We start from the raw sequence: 23,536 nt of genomic DNA, 5'->3' as shown, positions 1-23,536 counted from the left end.
TAAACGGGTTTTTGCAGTTTTAAGAGAATCTTGCATGTTAGAGCACCCGGCAGATTATCTTTATGATTCCAAGTTGAAATGAGTAATTGATGTTAGGATCATAATTTTAAATTAAGAGGTGTAATAAAATGTAATTGTTTGTAAATAATAACAGAATGCTTAAAATAACCTACTTCACCATAATGATAAGTTTGAGCTCATAGATTTCAAAGAGTTACTTCAGGACTGAAAAGGATTTTGCTTTAAGTAGGTAAGTCTGTCCTGACATGCTTTGGAAGTAATTAAATTAAGTATATTTAATTGAAGACTGATTGTAGCTTAAAATGTCTAAGGGCATTTAATTAAATGATGGTAATCATGATGAGTATTTAACATGATGAACTTTAGTTAATTGAATATGTGTAAATTAACAAGTGCAAGTGATCTTTTTACAAAAATAGCTTTATGAATTAAATAGTAAGCTTTGAGATTTGACATTTTAAAAATAATGTGGCTTTTCAATTTGCAACCTTAGTTAATGGAGCATTATTTAGAACCAAAATAATTATAAGAAGCTATTTCCGCAAAAATAGGCTTCCCTCAGACTTCATATGACTCACATTAACGTTTTTCAGTGAAGATACAGAGATATATATAGAGAGAGTTGAAGTCTCTCAGAACAAGGTTCAGGAGAGATTATTTTATCTCACTCTATTTTATTTTAAACATGTTTAAAGGAAGAAAGGAAAGAAAAATATGACAGATGAAAAGAGATTGAAGGCACATACATATAGCCTTTCTTTCTTATCTGGTAAAAACAAAAAAATAAACATTTTACACCAAAAATGATTGTGTCTCCACAGTAACTTTTAAGGAAGCATTGACTTACCTCTAACAGGAGATGGCAACTTAAGTTAAACTATAAGTGCAAGTTCTGATTATTGTATTTTATGGCTGGAGGATGAAAATCTGTTGGTGAAATAGTTTTGATACTCTGAGATACTGCAGTATGTCAGGTTGATGATTCTGAGAGTCATTTCTTATGTTCTGATATATTCTAGAGGCGCAGAAGCACTAGGACAAATAATTTAACATTTATAGATCAGGAATATAACTACTAACAAAAATAAAGAAGACTCTTTAATGTCCTTATTAATATCACATATATAGACTAAACACAAAGTATAGCAAAATTTATTTCACTGATTTTTATTTATATAAAGGTATAGTTTCCCCCAAATGTGATATATATATCTGCTAAAAATAAAAAGATATTGAATTAGATGGGCTATATAATCTGTCTCATATCATCTCATCACATGGTGAGATAGTATCTAAAAGCATTTTTTTTTCTTTTCTACCCTTCCTTTTCACTGACTATCTTCTTTGCTTAGTTACATGAAACTACACTATCTCGAAGAGAATAAGGATTGTTAGAACATAGGAAAAAGAGAAATGCTCAATTGTTTTTACTTTCAGTTTGGACCCCTAAGCTTCCAAAGAATAGGCCCGGGCAGGAACTCGGTATGGCAGATATAGGAGGAAAGTTTGCTGAACCTGCTCCTAGCCTTTCCTGGAGACCCAATCCATGAATTACCTGGGCCGACAGCAAGTCATGCATGAACTGAAGAAGGTGATGTTCAGTATGTGTTAGAATTGCTTGGATGATTTGCTGAAGCACAGACACCTTGGATGCTTCCCTAGGGTTTCTGAAGTAAATCTGGAGTAAGTCTTGAGGATTTGCATTTCTAATTCCCAGCTGATGCTGGCGCTGCTGGTCTGCAGAACCTGAGAACCCGTAATTAAGGGGATGGGGCAGTGGTACAGAGACAACAAGAGGAGTTGACAAATCCTTTTCCAAATGAAGTCTCTTCCGACTAGCTCTGGAAAGCCATGAGGAAATACAGCTAATGCTTGCATATCATCCCACAGCCAATCAAATAAGAGCTTATATCACCTGGCCATGGAGCTGTTCTCCAGGTCCCTGGAGAGGAGGGCCCATTAAAGTTGCCAACTGCTAGCCTATAGTATTTGGCCCTGTTCTGAAATTTTGCATAATTCCATGCAAACAGCCTCTTGGGTGCCCATTGTTTTTAAGAGCCCAATTATTTGTAAATACCAGAAAGCAGAGGATGGGGCTCTACATAAAAAGGTGTTGAAACTTTTTCGTGTGGGAAAGAAAGTCTTAGCACCATACTTGGATGGGACCAGATGTGGCAAATCCTCACCCATTATGCTCCAAGGCTCCTTCCATGTTTTACATACTATGATTCTACATATTATGTATAAATGCTCCAATTTTCCTCTTCTCCTCGTACGTGTTTTTCTTTACAATCTCTCCTGGTGTTTTTATGAGACATATCCCCTCTGATATCAGCCAGACCCACTCAAATATCCTGTGAGCTGTGAGTGGAGTGCATTTAGCACTGATTACTTTTAAAAAGTTGCTGTTGCTTCCTACAAAGACATTTCTAAACTTCTCCGTAGTCTACCACATCTTCTTCCTCAGTGACTGTATTAGCACAGAGAGGATGTCCCTAAGTATTTTTCAAGTCTAAAGTATCCAAAATAGTCCTTTGATTTTAATCCAAACATCTCTACCATTCTTGATCTCCAGGGAAGAAACAATCAGCTCAGTGCTGCAACACAGATGTGAAAAAAGCTATGCCAGAGAAATCTCCACGCTGGTCCACATGGCGCTAAAGGTAAACACAAAATCTATGTTTTGTAACATCTCCTTCCAATCATATGACAACTTGGGTCTGGATGGAACATGTGGACATCAGGCATTGAACAAATCCTGATGGCCTATCTGGCAGTCATTGTCCTGGATAAAGATTGGGAGGGAAAAAGGTCATGGGAAGCTGTACTATGTCAGAACTTAGCCCACCCATTATCCAAGGCCCATGCCATGCCATGCAACCTGCTTTCAAAGAGAGAGCTTGGTCCTATAAAGAATTTGGAATATCTCAATTTGTACTGCATGCCTCTGAGCTGGGCAGGTTATCAACAGATGGCTGAGGGTGAAACCATGTTGGAGGTGAGATGAATCCTAAGGTCTGTGGTCTCCTCACAGCCTTTGGAGCCACCAACTTCAGTGTCCACAATACCTGAGCAGACCATACAACTAATAGTCAAAGGAATGGGGCAACGTAGGATCTTTTACATTATTGTCTTTTGTGACATCTAAGAAATACTGTGGAAAGAAAACTTTCAACACAATAAACATTGGCCATCTCCCTATGAACACATTTCATGTGTACATATGTGTCTTCTATAGAAAAGTACTCTTCTAGCTAGTATTCTGCATACCAGATCACCTAGTAAAGCAACAACCATGTCATTATGCTCATGGATTCCATTAGTCAGGAATTTGGGAAGAGTACCGTGGGGCATTGTGTTTCTGCTCTGTGATGTCTGGGACCTCAACTGGAAATCTTTAAAGACTCAGTGTGACTGGATGGCTGGGGGCTCAAATAATCTGAAGGCTTACTTATTCACCTGTCTGGAGGCTAATGTGGTGAGCTCTCAGCTGGTGTTCCCAACCTGAGCACCTACACAGGGGCTCTTCCTGTGGCTACTTGCACTTTCTAATAACATGGTGGTTGTGTTCCAAGAGCAGGTGTCCAAAATGAACCAGGCAGAAAAGCTGAATCACTTCTTATGAACTAGTATTGGAAGTCACATGGCTTCATGGTGGTCAAAGCTGCAAGACACCCACATTCGAGGGGAGGGAACATAGAATCCCACCTGTCAATGGGATTGTAACTTCAAGTAGAAGTTCCATTGTACAAGTGTGTGAGATGGGAAATGTTTTTTTGGGATCTTTGTAAAATACAGTCTGTCATAACGACCATCTCAGTTCTCTGAATCAGAGTTTTTGCCATTTGACGTATTTACTTCTCTTGTCCAAGAAGATTAGGGCTGGCTTACTGAAGCATGATATACCCCATTCTGAAGGCGGGGTCCTTACTTCTGTAAGCTTTGGAGGACACAGTTAAGATGCCATCAAATACTTACTAGATGTAGAAGGACAGATCTTAATGGAAGAAGAGGAAAGCCTATTTTGATGGAAGCAAAGAGGAAACTGACTTACTTCTATGGTTCAAGAATTGAAAAGCAGAGCTTATTAAATTAGAGAATCGAAAAATCAGAGCTTATTAAAATGCACAGATTTTTTGGACTTGAGGTCCATCTACTGGAAGCACATAGTCAAGAAGAAGAGGTCAGGTTGAATATTTCTTTGTGACTGCTGCTAATGGTTGAATGAAGAATATTTTATGATCAAAGCACTTATAAAACTAGAAATGGGTTCATTTGTGCCCAAGTTATCTGGATATTTATTATATTTTGGATACATTTAATGGATAAATTTAAACATCCACTATTTGGATATTTCATAGAAACTGGACAAATTGTCGTAAGAGGTTGCCTACTGCCTCTGGTGACCCTAGGTCAATCCATTGCTGTTTCCCATATGAAATGTACTCCTCAATACCCCAAATTTCTAGAGACTTTGAATCTGGGGTCCTGGTTACAGACTCTGGGCTCACTCTCTCATCTCTTCCCCAACTCTGCTAATGACTCTAAGGCTCCTCACCTTTCTGTGAACTTTATTAAAATGAATGTGCAGGAGTGAGCTGGGCCCCTTTCCTGAGTTGCCCTCTCTTCTTTCAGCAGCCTTGGAGATGAGACAATGGGTTAATTGAGGTAGCTACCTACATTCAGGCCCTGCACGAACCTATCTCTCTGTTGTTTTTGGACCATAGTCTAAGTAAACTGCCTCAAAAATATTTTTCCAGAAACTTTTGCCAGTATTGCAATTTTCCACCAAAGCTTTTGAGGAAAAAGAAACCCTCAGTGGATTGTTCATAAAAAAAAGCAAAACTAATGCACCAGGCCCTTTATATATTATATTTTATGGTATATATATATATATGTGTGTGTGTGTGTATAACATAAATATTATATATTAATATTTCTAAATATATTATAATTTTTTTTCTCTTCTTTCATTAAGTCTAATACCCAATGTGTATCTTGTGGAATTTTAATCATGTGCTCCAATGCAATGTAACGATAAGTAAGGGTTCTATCTCCACAGTGGTACATGTCATGCTGCATTGAGGCAGTCCTGTCTTTATGTATCTCTCTATATATGCCACGAGCTGAGTTGAATAACACCCCCCTCTATGAAGGAATGAAAGTCACTTCAAGGAGAGGCTCTTCAGTGAAGAAAACTGACTTCTTCCTTGCCCTGCAGAATAGATTTCAGGAGCATATATACATTAAACCTGATGTCTTTGCTTTCTTTCACCTTTAACGAAGGGGGACATTGAGGACATAAATGCTTCTATTATCTAGAGCAGAGGTTTTCAAATTTAGGGTGCATCAGTATCACCCCAGAGCTTATTAAGATGTACATTTCTACTGGGGACCCGACTTTCAGAATTGCTGTGCTTCAGCCTTGCTCTCTGTGGACCGGCAGCATTGGTAATCACCTGGGAGCTTGTTAAAACACAAAATCTCAGAGGGTTTGCACAAAATCTGCAACTTAGACACAGAGAATCAGGATCTGTATTTTAACAGGATCCCCAGATGACCTTTATGCACATTTAAGACTAAAAGAAGAAGCACTCTTCTAGAATGGTAGTTTGTAGTCATTGCCCTGCTGTTGCTGTTTACAAGTGTCATGCACACCCTTTGTCATACCTAATGCTAAAAGTAGTTTCCAGGCAATGTCAGCTGCACCCCTCTTAAAAAGGCGAAGAAAGTATGTCATTCAGCTAGGAATTTGGCAATATTATTACAAGGAAAACTACTCTATGTTAAAAAATTAATTGTTCTAAAATTATAACAAATATCCCCTGCCATAGTCAAAGCCTGTAAGAGGTCTAAGGCTTTTATTTTCCCCAGACAAGAATTGAAAAATGATAATGGACAGTATTGATTTATAAATAGTACTCATAATAACAATTTACAAAGATAGGTGATCAATAAGTAAATTTCAGAAATTTATGAGTTCTGTCTAGATCACATCAATCAAATCAGAAAGAAAATGAGAATCATTAGCCCCACATTTTCCCTAGATGGAATGTCCAACAATGTCACATGGCTAAGTTAGCTGAATGTGCCCCCAAAAAACTCAATGCTTAGTTTACTGAGGTAATTTGAAATATACAGTCAAAATCTTAAAAAATTTTAATACCAAACTTCTGCCTTAATATGTTTTTTATTTTTAAGGAGACTTTCAGTATAAATTCAACACAACACTTTCATAAAATTTTGTGTATATGTAAGTTGTCAGATAGCATATAATCCTAAACTTTTTGCTTCAGGAAATAAAAGGAATATTATTCAATTGCACTGACTTTTTATTGGATTTAAAAATATGACTTAGAATACTTTTGATTTCAGAGCTCCTGAACTGTCATGTATAATATTCCTTTTTTCACAAGTCCCATTAATATTATAGGAAAAGGGCACAAATTAAAGAAAAAACCTTGGAAATAGAGACTGTGAAGTATTTAAGTAGTTGAGAAAATTTTATAATATACAGTGCAGGTAAAATCAGGTTAAGAACAAAACTTCACTGGGCTTAAAACATCTGCAATCCAAGGTAGATTTAAAAAGTGAGTTTTCTCAGAAAAAGCTTATGGAGGGGATTCAAGAATAGTTCGAAGATAGCAGAAACTAGAAGCAGAAGAGAAAGTGCTATGGGAAAACTGGACCACTGTCCCAACTCTGCTGTGGAAGACGTTTTTCTCCAAGAGAAAATTAGAACAGTTCTCCAAGTTGAGTTTCTCTCTACTAATGTTTCTCAACTGTTATGTTCATGTGAATCATCCAAGGATCTTATTGAAAGAGAAATTCTGATAGACTAGTTTGGAGTGAAGCCAGAGACTGGGACTTCCTAGCAACTCTCCAAGTAATGCCAGTGCCCTCAGCTCTAGACTGCCAAGTCTTCAGGACCAAGGTCTACACTAGCAATGCCCAACTAGAAATTATAATGGAAAAATCTCATTCACAGTAACAATGAAACCCCAAAGTATATGGAGTAAGCCTTTAAAATAATTCAAAAAAGAGAGATATGAAAGTTTTATTTAAGTATTATAAGATTTTTTTTGAGTAAATGGAAAGCAAAACTACACTGATACGTGGGACAAGGAAAAATTTAGTTTTGATATAACTCTGTATACCTCACACTCAATGACTTGAATTACTTATTTGGGTTGAAAAATGTTCTTTTTCTTTATTTGTTATAAACTATTAAAACAAAACAAAGAAACAGAAGATCCTTTCAGGTAAGAGTCAGTAAGGAAGATGTAAATAATAATTTCCCCCAATAATTTTAAATTATAAATATAATTTCTTCCAGGCTATGTAGGTTATTTGACATGATGATGCTCTGCAAACTACCATCATTTCTACCCAAATGTAGCCTTCTTGAATGCTGGTTATCAACAGTCAGTGGATATCTCAAGAACACAGACTTGGTGCTTAGTAGTATGGAAAAACACATCAACTGTGGTTCAAAGGATGAATATTTGTGAAGTTCACAAAATATTTGTGAAAGAGATCTTATTTCTCTAGTCAGGAACCTATCCATATCTGACATTGGAGACCACAGAGATTAATTCTCCAAGTCCAGGAGCAGGACAGTTTTCAAGTGCTCTGAATAAAATGATGGAAAACCAAGGGCAAGAAGGTAATTTGAGAAGAGAGGCAGGACCAGGGCTTTGAAAGTCTTCTATGATGTTTTGGACTAAAAGGTTGTGTCCCTCCCAAAATTATGTGTTGACATCCTAACTCCTAATTAGGATAGTATTAGGAGGTGAGGACTTTGGGAGACAGTAGGTCATGAACATAACCTCCATGAATGAGATTAATGCCTTTATACAAAGGACCCCTGACAGCTCTCATATTCTTTTTCTAGCATGTGAGGATAGGATGAGGAGTCAGCAGTCTGCAGCCTGGAGGAGGGCTCTCACCAGCACCTAACCTTGGACTTCCAGTCTCTGGAACTGTGAGAAACAAATTTCTGTTGTTTATAAGCCACTCAGCCTGTTATTTTGCTATAGCATCCTGAACTAAGAAATATGAGGTCCTACCTGCTTATTCCCACAGAGGCTATGAAAATAAAAGCATCTGGTCATATTCCTTATATTCGGATCCCCCTAATCCGTGTATCCATGAGCTTCACATAAAGCAAAGAATTCACCATGAAAGGAAATTCCATTAGCTTGGAGGGACTCCTCTATGAACTCAAAAAGGTGCCACTGCCATTTTTCCTCTCTTAGTCTTTTGCCTTCTGTTCATTATAAATTTAAAACTCAAAAGAAGTTGCCTCCAACCTAGTTACTATGATCACAAATAAGCCTTTAGAGTGGCACTATATAATTTATTAAACACTTACATGTGTGTATATATATATATATATATATATTCTTTCATTGGATCAATAAACACAAAGTCTCTGGAGTTATCTCATGAGGTACTGAGGAGGGGAAATGAGACACTGAAGCTGTGACACAATCCTTGTTTTCAAGGCGCTTGTTCACCGAGTAGGAAGGGCCAGTGTTCTTGCCTAGTGTCTTTGGTAAGGAATTCAGCCTCTAGCATTCTCCTGAAGTTGCTCTTGCAACTGAACTGTCCTCTCCACTTCATTTGCACTGCTTACTACCACCTCCCCACCACGGTGGCTGAGATTCTCTCCTCCTACAGCTCCTCCCTCCGTTCTCTCTTCTGGCTCGTGTCCTGGATGTGCATTTGTGTGCATGACTGACTTTTCTTTGTCCTGGATGTAAACCTTAATGTTTCCCAGGTCATCAAAGATATTTTCATGATCCAATACTCCAAAGACTGGCCAAATTATGTTTCAAATCCATAAAAATGCATGTTGAACGTTGGAAAAGAGATGGTTATTAATGTGTTGACTTGGACCTCTGTACATCAGAATCTTCAAAAAGGGATGCAAATAGTATTACTTCATATGGATGTTGTGAGAATTATAGAAGTGTGTAGTTACTAGGCACTTAAAGAGTTCATAGTGCATAAAAAGTGGGTGTAAGTGATCACACAAGTGTGTGTAAGTGTCACAGGTGGAAGAGGTCAGCTGGAACGTTCAGACTCACAATGAATGTAGGAGAAAAAAACATCAGATATAATGAGCCCCGCAAGCTGAAGTCACTCCCAATAACAGAAGGACAGGTCACAGGGACAGCAGTTTAGAAATAAAAATAAAAGAGCAAGCTTATCTACCACTTCATTGGTATGGGGACTGATATGGCTGACAGCGTCCCTTTAACTATAAAGGATACTGTTACATATATCCAGCCTTTCAAACACGAAAGCAGAATCTATGACTTATTAAGCTTATGCTTAATGGACAGTCTTGTTCTTTCCATAGAAATGCCAAGAATATATCTTAAGCAGATTTCCAACTTCTGCTGATCATTTTATGGTGTCTGGACTATATCTCCTAAAAGAAAAGAAAACACCTTGGGCTTAGTGTCAGCTGTCACACAAACATTCTTTCCTGTTACAATGACAGGTTATTACACCTTGTCCTATCAGGTAATATACAGCTATTGTGGGAATGGATGTATGAATTCCTAATGCAAACTGAGAACAAGGACACAAGGTGTCATCTAATAGTAGTGAGTGTATGAGATACCTCAAGGACAAATCATTGAAGAGAATTATTTTTAGGATATCTAAAGTTAGCCTATATTGTAACATGCCATCCATATGTGTCTCATTCCCATCACATATTTAGTAGTGATGCTAAACATGAAGACATATGGAGCACTCTCCCCCAATATTTGCATCATTATATATCCAAAAACAGCATATCATCCCTGTGGGGAAGCAGGTACAATAAAAATTATTTTATCTTCAGTGTGATGACCATTTTTATCAAAACGTCAAAGTGACTTTTTTCATATGTGTGTAATTAAGAAAAAGTTTATAGGCCAGCTGCTCTAAGTTGGAAAGTCTTATAAATTTAATGAGTATATTTGTAAAATGTGCGTACTGGGACAATATTTTGTGGTAACAAGGATTAGTGGATAAATGGCCCCATGCAAACTTGAAGAACAATGGGGTTCAGGAATCTACAGCCATGCCTGCTTGGGACCAGGGACAGGCAGCCGCAAGACCAAGGCCATTAAACATCTTTCTTATTTCCAGGATGGCATTTCCTATACGTGCCGGCACATATTGGCTTTTTCGATTACCTTTTTCTCTTCCAAATGACTAGACTGTCAGCCTTCCCCTGATTTTATCACATTATTACTAATCTGACTCATAGGGAAAAAAAGACTTTTTGTAAAAATCCAACTGGTAAATACCTACATTACCAAGAGTAGCTATATTTGGCATTTCATAAAAGCTGTCTATGCTTGTGGAAATAACATTTCAGAGCTAGTTAAGGAACAACATAAAGGGGATCATATAACAAATTTGAGCTGTGTACTTCATAAAACAGGCACATAACCATACATCTTCATAATGAGGCTTTGCACACATATCATCTGAAAGGCTCACCACACATGCCAGAAATCAGGCCAGAGAATGTGGTGACAAGAAAATGTCAGTAGATTTGTGTCACCATGCTTCTTATCTAAGGGAGAAAAGAATTTTAATTAGGAAGAGTTTTTCAATGCAATTAATTCATGGCCAAAAAAAAGTGTAAAGAACTCTGCATAGGCCCAAGGGTAGAGAAAAGTGACTTGAAGTCCATTTAGCAAATAGAGAAAGGATCCCTATAGATGTAGAGGTGGAGAAAGTTACTGTGTCAATGTGGTGGTGAATGCCGGAGAAATGGCCTGTGTGAGGACGCTGGCTCTACTTAGCTGTGTGTCAGACTTACTGTAGGTCTTTGTTTCATCATCTGAGAAACCACAGAAACCAAATTCATGGCCTGTAAGATCTCCAGTAGTCAAATTACTACTATTTCTTAATTTGGGGTCCATAGAGAAGTATCTGGACACATGGATGAAAAAAAACCTTTATTTTTACTAAACTCTAATTGAAATACAAGATTTTCTGCAATTATGAATACAAGTAATAAACCATAGTGATCATGGCAGAAACTGTTACTTAGTCATCAACAGAAGCCACAGATATTTTCCTATTACATTACAGCTATCATAGGTATTTCTTAATATCAGCTCTACTGATCACTGCTTACAAATTACAGTAGTAGTTAGATGCACCACTCGATCGTTACTATACAATGTGGTAATAGCAGAAACAACATATATATGACTATGGCAAATTTACCTTTTTACATTTAGATCTTTGAAAACTTGCATATATACATATATATGCATAAAAACATTTAAAACCCTATTCCTTGAAACATTTCATTGGCTCCACCAGGCTTCCCAAAAGATTCATTCCAAGAATACTAATGACAAGTCCTTACTATCACATGAACCTCATAATGTGATGTGATATAAGTATGACAGGTATCCTTGTAACGTATTTGTAAATAATGAAACAGGCACAAAGAAAGTAAAATCTTGTTTAATGTCACATAATTCTCTTCTATGTTGTCTCAGATGTCCACCTGAGCATCTCTGACACTTTTAGGTACAACTTCTGCCTAGTCACATATCTTGAAAGTCCCATCTTGCTTTTGAATTACACTACATTTTTAATACATATTATTCAATATATCTATATTTGTTGTTTAATAATATATATAGTATATATATATATTGTTTAATAAATATATATAATCTATATTGTTTAATGAATATATATAATACATATTTATTGCTTAATAAATATATATATAATATATATATTTAAAAAATGTAGGAAGACACTCTAATGTCTTGAGAACCAGACTATGCCAAGTTTCTCTTCTCCCTCAGTTGCACTGACTTCAAAGTCAATTAATGGTTTAGATACTCCCACAGAATGAGCTCAACTCTCAGCTAAGAACCAGGGAAGAAGGGAGATAGCCAACTCTGACATAGGCAATACAACAGTTGAAAAGGGAGCTTTGAAATAGGATACAACCCTCTGACCAGCTTCCCAGAGTGTATTTTGTTCCTACCATACTGTATGGTTTGAAGGAACTTTCAAGTCTACATTCAAAACTGCAACTGTGGGAATGTGATGCAACAAGATATTCTATGAAATTAGAATAGATTGATGCATTAGCCTCATGGATACCCAGTGATAGATGAACCATGCATGCTTGGGAGTTCAGTTAGTTCAAGTGATCCACCAAAATGTTATCTGTTCATCCAGAGCTTATCCAAATGATCTGATCTTCTTCACCATCCAAAATCCAGCTGACACTCGTGTGAGGATTTACTTTCCCATGAGATTTCTCTTTCTACTCTCAGCCAGAAATATTCCACACACTTTCTCAAGGTCATACAGCTGACAGGTCCCAAATGGACTGGAAAACAACAAACGAAAAAGTAAACAGTAACAAATACAATGTGAAATCGAGTTACGGAGAATTAACTTTCTAAGTGAATCCTGCAGGCCTTTACATACCGTGCTCTGTGAACACCTGTCAAGGATGTTACCTGTGTGGTTACCTCAGTGTACTAATCCTAGGCAATAATAATGCCTTCTTCATTCTTGTTGTATTGCCCAAACCCAAAGGGCTACCAAGAAATAGTAAAATGGCAGGGTTAGAGAGGTAAGAAGAAAGAGCTACAGAAATGATGAAGGCCGAAGGATTTAAATCTAGAGGAAAAGACTCAAAGAACAAGGACTATTCATCATGGAGAAGAAAAAAATGAAGGTAGCTGAGTAACATGATACACAAGAATAAATGAAATAAAATAAAGATGAAAAAATATCCCAGGCAAGGATAGAGATCAACTGTGGTTCACTTATGCTGAGATCAAAACCAAAAAAAAAAACATTGTAGCTGCTCTGAGAAACAGACTGATCTTCTACTTATTTAATTTCAAGGTGAATTACTGTGGAAAAGTATGCAATCTCCCCTCTGAAAGTCTTGACTGAAGTATTATTTTCTATCTACCATCATTTAAATGTCTCTATCTTTATTTAAGAGAATGGATGAGAAGATTTTTCAAGGTCCTTTCCTGTTAATGAATTCAAATATTTTGTGCATTATCCTATAAGAACAAATGTAATCATCAAGAAACCTTGCCACGTGCAAAGAAGCACTCTTGAGAAATCATCCTGTATAATGGGTATCTTAGCTAGTGATGGCTAGAAAATTCTGTATCAAGAAAGGGGCATAGTGGCTCCCAAATCACTTCTCAGACCCATTTTCCAATTCACTCAAGTTTTGGTTTTGACATAAAACATAGTGATACACCCTCCATCTGCCTGCCTTTTGCTATTTAATGCAGTCTATCAAGTGACATTAAAATGACATTGGGTAAGTGTTACAGCAGTGATATTCAATGTTCGAGTGTTTCCCAAATATCTGTGAGCTTCCTCACATTTCATAGCCCACTTGCTCTTCCATGGGACCATGTGTCTCATTCTGCTCAATAAAGTATGAGAGGAAGTTTTTTTGTTTGTTTGTTTTGTTTTTTTTTGAGAGGGCATCTCTCATATTTATTGATCAAATGGTTGTTAACAACAATAAAATTCTGTATAGGGGACTTAATGCACAATCATTAATCAATCCCAAGCCTATTTCTCAACAGTCTCCAATCTTCTGAAGCATAACGAACAAGTTCTTACATAGTGAACAAGTTCTTACGTAGTGAATAAGTTCTTACATGGTGAACAGTGCAAGGGCAGTCATCACAGAAACTTTCAGTTTTGATCACGCATCATGAACTATAAACAATCAAGTCATATGTGATTATTCGTTTGACTTTTATACTTGATTTATATGTGAATCCCACATTTCTCCCTTATTATTATTATTATTTAATAAAATGCTGAAGAGAGGAAGTTTTAGGTCTCACTTCCAGGTCAAAACATAGAAGAGGAGTAATTCACTGAGTGGGTCACTGGCTTGCCAGAGCCACCCTAGCCCTGGCATGGACAGTCAATAGAATTTGAAGAGTTGAGCATTGCCAATTTCCTGTCCTTAGGTAGTTACCATAATGCTTAAGATAGTAGTTGAGATAAAAACATTTCTACTGTACTCTCAATTCTCACACTAGCCATCCTTCAAAAGTAACAGCAACCCTGAGTTTTGGCTAAGGGCAAGGAGCTGATGTTTTATCTGCTGATTTGTGGAAATTTGAAATTGTCTCTGTCAGAGCCCTACATACCAATTACACTTAACCACAGAGGTGGTTTTTAAAATTATGAACATTATGTGATCTACTTAAGCAATTATAAAAATTGGATGCATATGAAACCATGCACACACAGCTTCCATGATTTACCTAATATTAAGTAACTAGTGATACTATTTGTGCATTTTCACCATTTTTTTCTATCTACATATTGTATAAGCCCATTTGGGCATAGAATCAGTGCGTATGTGTGCACACTTAAACATTAATTAGGGATGTTATTTCATATAACAAAGATTTATATAGAGCTTACATGGAATTAAAGGAATTGACTTTTTTTGCCACAGTGGAAAAATTATTTAAGCTCTTTGAACTCAATTTTTCTGCAATAAATAGCATCCATGGAATTGTGAAGCACTAAGACTATGGTTGAACAAAATGCACATGTACACAGAATTTGTGGAATAAACAAAGTACTCACCATCACCACCATTTTATCTTTTTACTTCTCATAATTTCTTGAAGTGGGGATCTTTATTCTCATTTGATAACTGATAAAATAAAGCTTGTACAGTAAGAAAAAGATGAAATTAGAACTTGAATCTAGACCTCCACTTTTCATTCATATTATACATACACCATGCATGATCATGTTTCCCCACTTTGTAATTAGGATCCTGACAGAAAGTCATGGCATGTTCAAGGAGAGGTGTGTGAATGGAGCTTAATAAATTGACTATTTGAAGGTATACGAATGTGGTTCAGGGAAACTCCGGGGATGGTGAAACATCTGGGAGTGTGCAAGAGCAGGGCAGACTTGAACCTTTAGACCTGAAGGGACAAAGGGAAAGAGCCATAGGGATCCTGCAAAAGCCTCTGCCGTAAAGACGGCCATCCTGCATCACTAGAGGCCCTCGACATGGAATCACCAACCTTTTTTCTCCTCCCCACTGATGACTTCTTAGTTGTGGCTTGCATTAACCAAACCCAACGAGAGGGCAAAAACCTGGTTTATGCTGTCCATTCAGGTCAGCCGCCTGGGACACAGAGCAGTTTGTAAAAAGAGAAGGCGGGGTGGGTCTGGAAAGGCAAAGAGAGATTATCCAGCCCATGTGCCAATCACTTGCATAGACCAGCCACCAGGACATATTTAAGTTGCAAAGAAATTCATCATATTGAAAGGCAGCCTTGGAGTATAAATAAAAATGAAATTGAGTCAGGGAGAAACCATTTCCTAGGAAAGGGATTTTCATGTATTAGTCAGAGACAGCTGGATGTGAAAAAGAACATTTCTGATTATGAGCAGGTGTATGATTCTGGTAAGGAGAGGGATATGAGTCAAGAAAAACAGCTAAAAAAAAAAAAGAAAAATGATGAAGGAAGAGAGGTAAGGGATTAAGGCAGAATTTGGCTGCATGACTTGGAATAAACAGGTGGATGGCTGCCCTGATCAAGACGGAATGACAGGAGGAGATGAGACCTAGTCAGTAATAAATGCACACAAAAATTTTTTGTCATTGTTATTTTATTCACAGCTTTCTGGTAAAAAGAAGCCTATACTTACTAACCACAGTGAGGTATACTGGCTTTTTAAATAATAATGAATTCTGAGCAAGTACACTGAACACACTTAAAGATGAAGATGAGCAAACATTCCACATTTACATGCATTCTCTCCTTTCTCTCTTTATCTTTAATACAGCCTAATTCCATAGGCATGAGGATAGAATGAGATTAAAGATTTTGTAAAAAAGAAAAAGAGAGATATAGACAGAGAACAAAAATCCAGGGATTATAAAGATGAGCACAAGCTTTGACTCAATTGCGTGATACTAAACTCCAAGCTGCAAAGCTGACAGCAACCACTTGATCAAGTGCTTGAGTACCTTCAGAACAGAATCAATTTGAACTAAACCAATATTTTCATCAGGCCAGGCCTCATTCTGGGAGGTCAGGCCTTTGCCTTTAAAAACCTTCTTACATCCTTCTCACCTTCTTACCTCTTTCATCCAAAGAAATTCTCACCATACATTCTCACAAGTTTTGGGTTCATTCAAATGACCCTCCAAAATTTTACCTGTTTATCCAAATCATATTCAAATGATCAGAATTTCATCACCCATCCCAAATGCCCCAAATTAACTAACGTGTCTTACCTTCCCAGTAAATGATCCTGGTGGTTGACCTATAGTCATGGTCATTCTTCTCCTCTTCTTTCTGTTCTTTGACTATTCATGTATGTCTGCACCCACCCTGAAAAGAGGAAAATATCTTTTGAACCATGGTGTACTCAGCAGAGCCATAGATGGAAGAGGTGAGTAAGAAGTGAAGAAAACAAATCCATTTCCCCACTCAGTTAACATTTTTTGTATGATCTGGCAGTCTCTAAAAGGCAGAATTTATAACATTGGTATAAAGTTCAACCTTTAGGCATATTTTCTTAACACAAAGAATGTTTGAAAAGAATTGCAATTTAGCCGGCTATTCTAACCATCAGTCAACTTCATATCAAACCCTCATTTCCAGTTTTTCATGATTAGTTGGAAGATTTCACAACAGCAGCCTTCCACCTGATACAGAACCCCTGGGAAGCATTTGGGTCCTGTTGAACTTTCTAGTTGAGGAGCATATTCTCCCCTTACTGAAGTCCCAACCCTTCCATATTAACAGTATTACTCTGCTCCAATTCCATTTTATTTCCTGTCTGATAACTGATGACATATGATTTGGTCAATAGTTATTCAGTCCATTATAATATGTGATGTGTGGTGTATCATAATCACAGATTTATGCTATGGAAGCATACCTCTAGGGAATCCACAAAGGGTGATGTACAGAGAAGATTATCTACACAAGAGTTCTTTAATTTAAGGTTCCATTAAGAGCTAAGTAAACAAGTTACAGTGTTACCCAATAATCTAAATGGCCAATTTAGGAAAAGGCAGACAAAGTGGCCTAAATTATTATCGTTGTTTCTTAATTAAATTTTATTTTGTACTAACACTTGTGTTTGGTTCAGCGTATCCCTGAAGTCATCCAAGCATGGAGCTCCCTTTGAAAGCAATGGGTGATCCAAAGACATATGAGCTTACATGAGAAGTGGGCCAGGTTTTCCTGTGTAAGCAGTTATTACAAACTATTGTTTTCTGTTCCTGAATCATTGTTACCCAAGTAAGCATCAAACCAACAATAGCCATTTGGCTGTCATTTGCTTTCCGGAATCATCTGGCTCCATGTCTGCTCATTGTATCTGGGTGTTTCTGTCACCCTGACATTGAGACCAGTCCTGAAATTGCACAATGCAAGCTGAGGAAGCAAAAGAACCACGACTGAAACTGACCCATTCAGATTTCTCCTGACTCATTCTTGTTATTTGTTAGAATTTTCCATGGCCTGGGATATCTTTGCTTTGACTTTACCATGAGCGAGGGTTGTATGGCTGCCCTGTGAAATTTATTTCTCCATCAGTAGCCACACTATGGGTTACCAAGAGTTCTTAACCTTTTTTGGTCCCACAGACCCATGACACTGGGTAAAACCTACATGACAATCTCAGAATACTATAAGGTTTTTTAAATGCATAAAATAAAGTATAGAATTACAAAGAAAGCAATTATACTGGAATATAATCAAGATGTTAATATGTGATACATATGCTTATTTATTAATACATTTAAATAAACATTTTAAATGCATGCCATAACCATCATCATAACTTCAAGGTGGGAATGTACTCAGATCATATTGGGAAATACTTGCAACAACCTTCCTATAGTATGACAGATCAGGGATCCTCTTGATAGATGGTTGGTGGCCTATGTTAATAATTGAAAGAAATGCTCAAGTCTGGAGAAAATGAAGATGGGATTTTTTTTTCTCTTCTATTCATGTTCACAGAACCCTTGAATTCCTTTCACAGACCCTTTGGAGGGCGATGGACACAAGATTAAGAATAGTCTGGTCTAGACCAATGTAAAAATTAAACACCTCTGCAATACCAGTTAACTTTGGTGGTAAAAGAAGACTGATGTGTGGTTATTTTGGAAAACAGTGCAATCCACTGAGCCATCTAGCATATTATTACATTAAAACATATATTAATACAGTACTTAAACTATAGTGTCAGGCATCTGTGGGTAAAATTGCAGTGTTTCCAGAATCTCTCGCCTGGCCTTGGTCTATCTCCATATCAACAGGTGTTTACAAGGAGCGGGTGGAGAGGCGAGTACACATGCCCGCGTGGGAGAGAAACAGGTGAGTGAGAGCGGCAGCTAGAGAGAGAGATGAAGCGAGCCAGGCCTCCAGGTAAAAGTTTTTCCCCTTGACTGATCTTGGCTTCACAGATTTATTTGCCCCAGGCCGGGAACACACTTCCCCCCAGAGTTCCACCTGGCGGTAGTTGTCAGGACCTCTGAACCTGAAATCTGTCTTCATGGGTGCGATGCTTGGGCAGGCTGCCCCTGAAATGGTGGGGAGATACCTGAAAACCTCCACAGGGCAGCCAAACCTGTGGATGGTAGAGACCCTCCTGTGGATGGTCTGGCTTCACCTGGGAACCCCCCGCCCACAGGGCTTCCACTTGGGGAGCCCCTAGTGGGGAACTGGTCTAGGGTAAAGTGCCTCCTAGATGAGCGGGCCCCTCCCCAGAACTAAGGAACGGTGGAGACACCAGAAGCTGTGGAATTAGCCCTCCATGAGATAGAGGTCTGCTTAGGGGTGCTGAGCGGCCATGTGGTAGCTGGAATTGTGGGGTGGTTGTTTCTTAAGGTCTTGGAAAGTGTTACTTTGGCGTTGCTTGCGTGAGCTGGGCACTGAGTTGTGGGATGCCCTTAAGAAAGAGATACAGTTACTGAGAACTGAGGTTGTGCTGCTGAAAGACACGCTGGTGGTGAGGGAGGAGGTAGCAGAGGAATCTGTGTTGCAGGAGGCCATGGGGGCGGCGGAGGAAGGAGAGGTGCCTTCAGCCCTGGAGATGGTGGAGGAGCCGTAGGGGAAGGATGAAAGGCTGGAGCCGAGGGTGGAGCTGTTCAAAGGCACCAGCCCCTCCCATATTAAAGGCCTGCCCAGTTGTAATTAAGAAAATAAAAATGCAACAATGGCAGGTTCCTCGGGGGAGGAGCTGCCCCGTCTCCAGGTTGCGGAGCACTCCGTGCTCTGCCCCTCTACCCAGTCTGAGCTGGTGGACATGAGCATCCGGTTTAGGCAGAAGCCATCAGAACCTCTGCCTACATGGCTTTTGCATCTCTGGGATATGGGGGTGGAAAGCATTGTTCTGTTGGGTTCCAAAATGGGCAACTGGCTTCCCTGATGACTCACTCCTCCCTCTGGCAGCAGTTGCAAAGTGCCCATCACACCTCAGGGAATTAGGCGATTCTGGATTGGCTGATAGCAGACATCAGGGCAGTTTGGTCTAATCCAGATGATTTACCATACTTACCCACTAGCTGGGAAGCATATGCAGAGCTCTAGCAGGTGTTATAGGAATTGGGCATGAAAAATATCATTTATAATATGGAACCCCCAGGGCCCCAGTGAGGAGTTGTTCACCATGGGAATGCGAAGTCTGGTGCTTCATACAGCTCTCCCATCTCTCTTTGGGTCCCTAGTGATTATTTTTGCCCCCCACATAGGACAACCCATAAGTGAGGCTACTCATACTTTAGCAGATCTGGGGAGGTTGAAACAATAAGAGCATGGAAGGAAGTACGGGCCATGACTGAAAGGAGAGGGGCAAAAGACCCCTGTAAAGATCTCGAGAACCCAGATGTGGGTTAATTTGATAAAGGCTGGAGTAGTGAAAGAAAAACTTGATGGGCATCCCAATAGGATCTTGTTAGAACTGTGGCACCAAATAAAGCCAGAGCAACAGTTCTAGTTACTGAGGTCTAGGACATGGAAGCCAGAGGCAAAGCCCCATGTCTGGCCTGTGTGCCTGCAGGAGTTCCTGAGGGAGAACATGCAGAACCCACCTGGACCCTTGCCAGAAGACAGCTGGGCATTACAGTTTGACTGAGGGGATGGTCAAGGCACCTTCCTTGAGGGGCTGGCTAGGGCATCTTGTGACAGAGGCCCCATGTTGACTAAAAGATCTGTCCCCAGTAAATGTGTAGTGTGTCCTGGCTTTGGTGGACACAAGGGCTGGATGCTCCTTTGTTTACTGTGACCCTGAGCAGTTTCCTGTGGCCCTCACTGCTATATGGGTGTGGGGCTGTTAGAGTGCAATAAGTCTGAACCCCCTTGAGAACAGGGAAGTCTAATGTTGTGTATGATGTTATGCTCACCTCTGATTCTCTTACAGATAACTGTGGCATTATTGCAAGAGGTTTTGGGTCTTGTAGACTATGGAGAGTATTTATCCCACACTTGGCATAAATCCTGATGCCCTTGTGCCCCTTAGCACACAATGGCATCAGGTGGGGCTGGGATAAAATGTGTGCAGTTATCCCCACTGTTGCAAAATGGACAAACTAGATGTCTGTGTGACTGGGGGCCTCTAGCAGCAACTTGTTGGCCATTTGCCTTGGCATTGCCAGGGAATGATGGAGCAGATGACTTGGTTCAGTGCAGAAGACAATGTGGGCTGTAGTCCAGTGGTGAGGCCTGCCTCTGCCTGGCAGGAATGCATTATGTGACTGAGTCGCACAGCAGCCTAGGCACTACATAGCCCTGGACATTTTGACACACAGACCAGAGATGGCTGGCCCTTCTGGTGCCTTAGGGACAAGGTCTCCTGTGTGTCCCCGGAGTAACAGCAGAGCAGCCCCCAAAGGTCACAATAATGTACCCAAACAGCTGGAAAGTAAAAGCACTTTGTGGGGTAGTTGTGTTGTATTACTGTGGCCAGTGCCTGTGTTTCCAGTAGTGTTACACCTACCCCATTCCTGCCATTGTCCTAGTACAGGACCACTCTCTTGCATGCATCCTACCTGATGGACAAGAGTTGCCTAAGCTGGTGATCATCTACAGTCTTTGCTGCCTGGGCCTGCACTCTGGCTGCAGCCGGTGTCCCCCCTGTGGAATGGCGAGCTATGGACTTAATTTGAGTAGGACTTTGAACCTAGCTGGATCCTCCTGTTTGAGGATTATCATGATTTTATTGCTGTTGTTATTGTATGTTATTAGTCTGGTTACAGTGCTCCAGTTTTCTCACACAGGGGCCATTGCAGAAGATGAAGAATGAGGAGATTGTGAAGTGAGATTTTTGAGAGGGGGCTATGGATAAAATTGCAATATTTCCAGAATCTCTCGCCAGGCCTTAGTCCATCTCCATATCAATAGGTGTTTACAATGGGTGGGTGGACAGGCAAGAGCATGCTAGAATGGGAGAGAAACAGGCGAGTGACAGCAGTGGCCAGAGAGAGAGAGACAAAAGGAGCCAGGCCTCCAAATAAAGGTTTTCCCCATGACTGATTTCGGCTTCATAGGTTTATTTGCCCCGGGCTGGGAACACACATTCTCCCCAGAGTTACAGCATCCTATTGTGTATTTAGGCAAAAACAAAGCACTATTTAAACTTATTTCTCAGTGAGTTGATTGTTCCTCCTTCCACTGAACTAGCTGGTGTTTTGGTCTGAAGGAAATAGTCAAAAGCCTGCCTTTCCACATAGGGTTCACTGATGGGCTTGAGGAGTAAGTGTAGACCTAGTGACACATAGAACAAGCTGCCATGTTTTCAGTGAGCAGGCTTCCTGTGTTCATAAATGGGTGATGCTCAGCTGGCTTTTTACTTTATAGAGGTACACTGTAGTGTTGTTGATGTTCATCAATGCTTTTTGCCTGATTTGGGGGACAAGCACTTCAAAACAGGAACTGCAGTTTGTCAAACTCTCTCTAGCCTTGCTTCTCTGCCATGAAGCAGCCATGTCTTAGCTTTCTCATGTCTGAGCTACTGCCTGACTCCAGTGATGACAGATGGGGAGGAAGGTAAAGAGGCAGGAAGCACTGTGGTGGGAGGGCACTACTTTTTATTTTGTGTATGCCCCATACAAATAAACTGTACACTATTTAAGAGCCTGTGAAAAAGTTAGGAACTCGCCTTTGAGGGAAAAGAAAAAACCTAAATAGATGTTTTTGAATAAGATCCTCTCAAACCAAACATTTTCAGAACAGTTCCTTACCATATCATAGCATTCAATAAATATTTATTATTATGTTTCTCAATAATAACAACATGTTAAAATGCTGTTCAACCAATCTGAAAGCTAAGCCGAAGAGGACGGCAATGCTTGTCATTGCGTCCTCTCCTTTCAAGCCACCACAAATATTATGCCCTTGCTATTTTGTTTAACTTGGGCCAAATTCACTTCATAGAGTAACAGGGAGGGAGAGTTGGGTCCATTAAGAATAAACTTCAAAAACCCTCTGGCTTTGGGGCTTTCTTGTGTTATTCCACCTCAAACCCAAAGGATATGAAAGATGGGAAGATTAGCAAGGGTTTTACCCTGGCTGTTCCTTTACTGAATGGCTTCATAAATGCCAATTGAAATAATTATCAAGCCATTATGATGATTTGCATTAAAAATGGTAACTTAAGCAAGCACTCTGTGTGCTGGCAGGAGGGCGGTTGTGGGGTAGTATTTAGTGTTATAAAAGGCCCATTGAAGCCATACTAGCTTTCTGGCTTTCTGAGGATTACTACACAGTAGTTCACAAAAAGGTTATTCTTCCAGCTCTATTTATACTCACAGTCCTTACAGTGCATGCTCCCAGCGCACCCATTCCTGGTATAGATTTGTGCCTATACCTAAATTATCATCTGGCACAGACAAGGCAGCTTGGCTTCTGGAGATGGTGATGCAATGCTTGGAACATGGCAGAACAAAGAAAGGGCCTCTTCTTATCAACACTTCCCTTTCATACTGAACTGAAAGTATCAGAGGTCATGGGCACCATCTCCTGTACCCTATCCCCTTGACTGTCTCCTTAAAGCCAAAGGCTTAGCCTGGATCCCCTTTGAGAGTCTACTTAAAAGAATAAGGAAGGATATTATGGGGATCAAATTCTCATTAACTAACCACTTCTCTCAGTGAGGGAGGCAGTTACCTTATAAAAGGTACCATCTTTGTTTTACAAACATCACAGACTCTAACGGGGCTGGTGGAGGAGGAAGGGTATAGTGTCCAGGTGGCAATTCTGAAAGTCACAGGGAAGGGACATAGCCCAGATGCAGGGCCATGTGACCCTGGGCTACTATCTTACAGGTGATGGGGTTCAGGACATGCCACCCCAAAATACTGTGCCTTGGCATAGTGAATATTTAAAGCTGGAGGAATTTGAGAAATGGCATGTTCAGGAAGGACTTTCTTACCTTCCCCGGAAGCAGGTCATAGAAGCCTCATGTGAGATATACCATC

Source organism: Manis pentadactyla, chromosome 5, assembly GCF_030020395.1.
Source record: "Manis pentadactyla isolate mManPen7 chromosome 5, mManPen7.hap1, whole genome shotgun sequence".
Lineage (NCBI taxonomy): Eukaryota > Metazoa > Chordata > Mammalia > Pholidota > Manidae > Manis > Manis pentadactyla.
The sequence above is the reverse complement of the archived record's forward strand: the minus strand, read 5'-3'. Positions refer to the sequence as shown.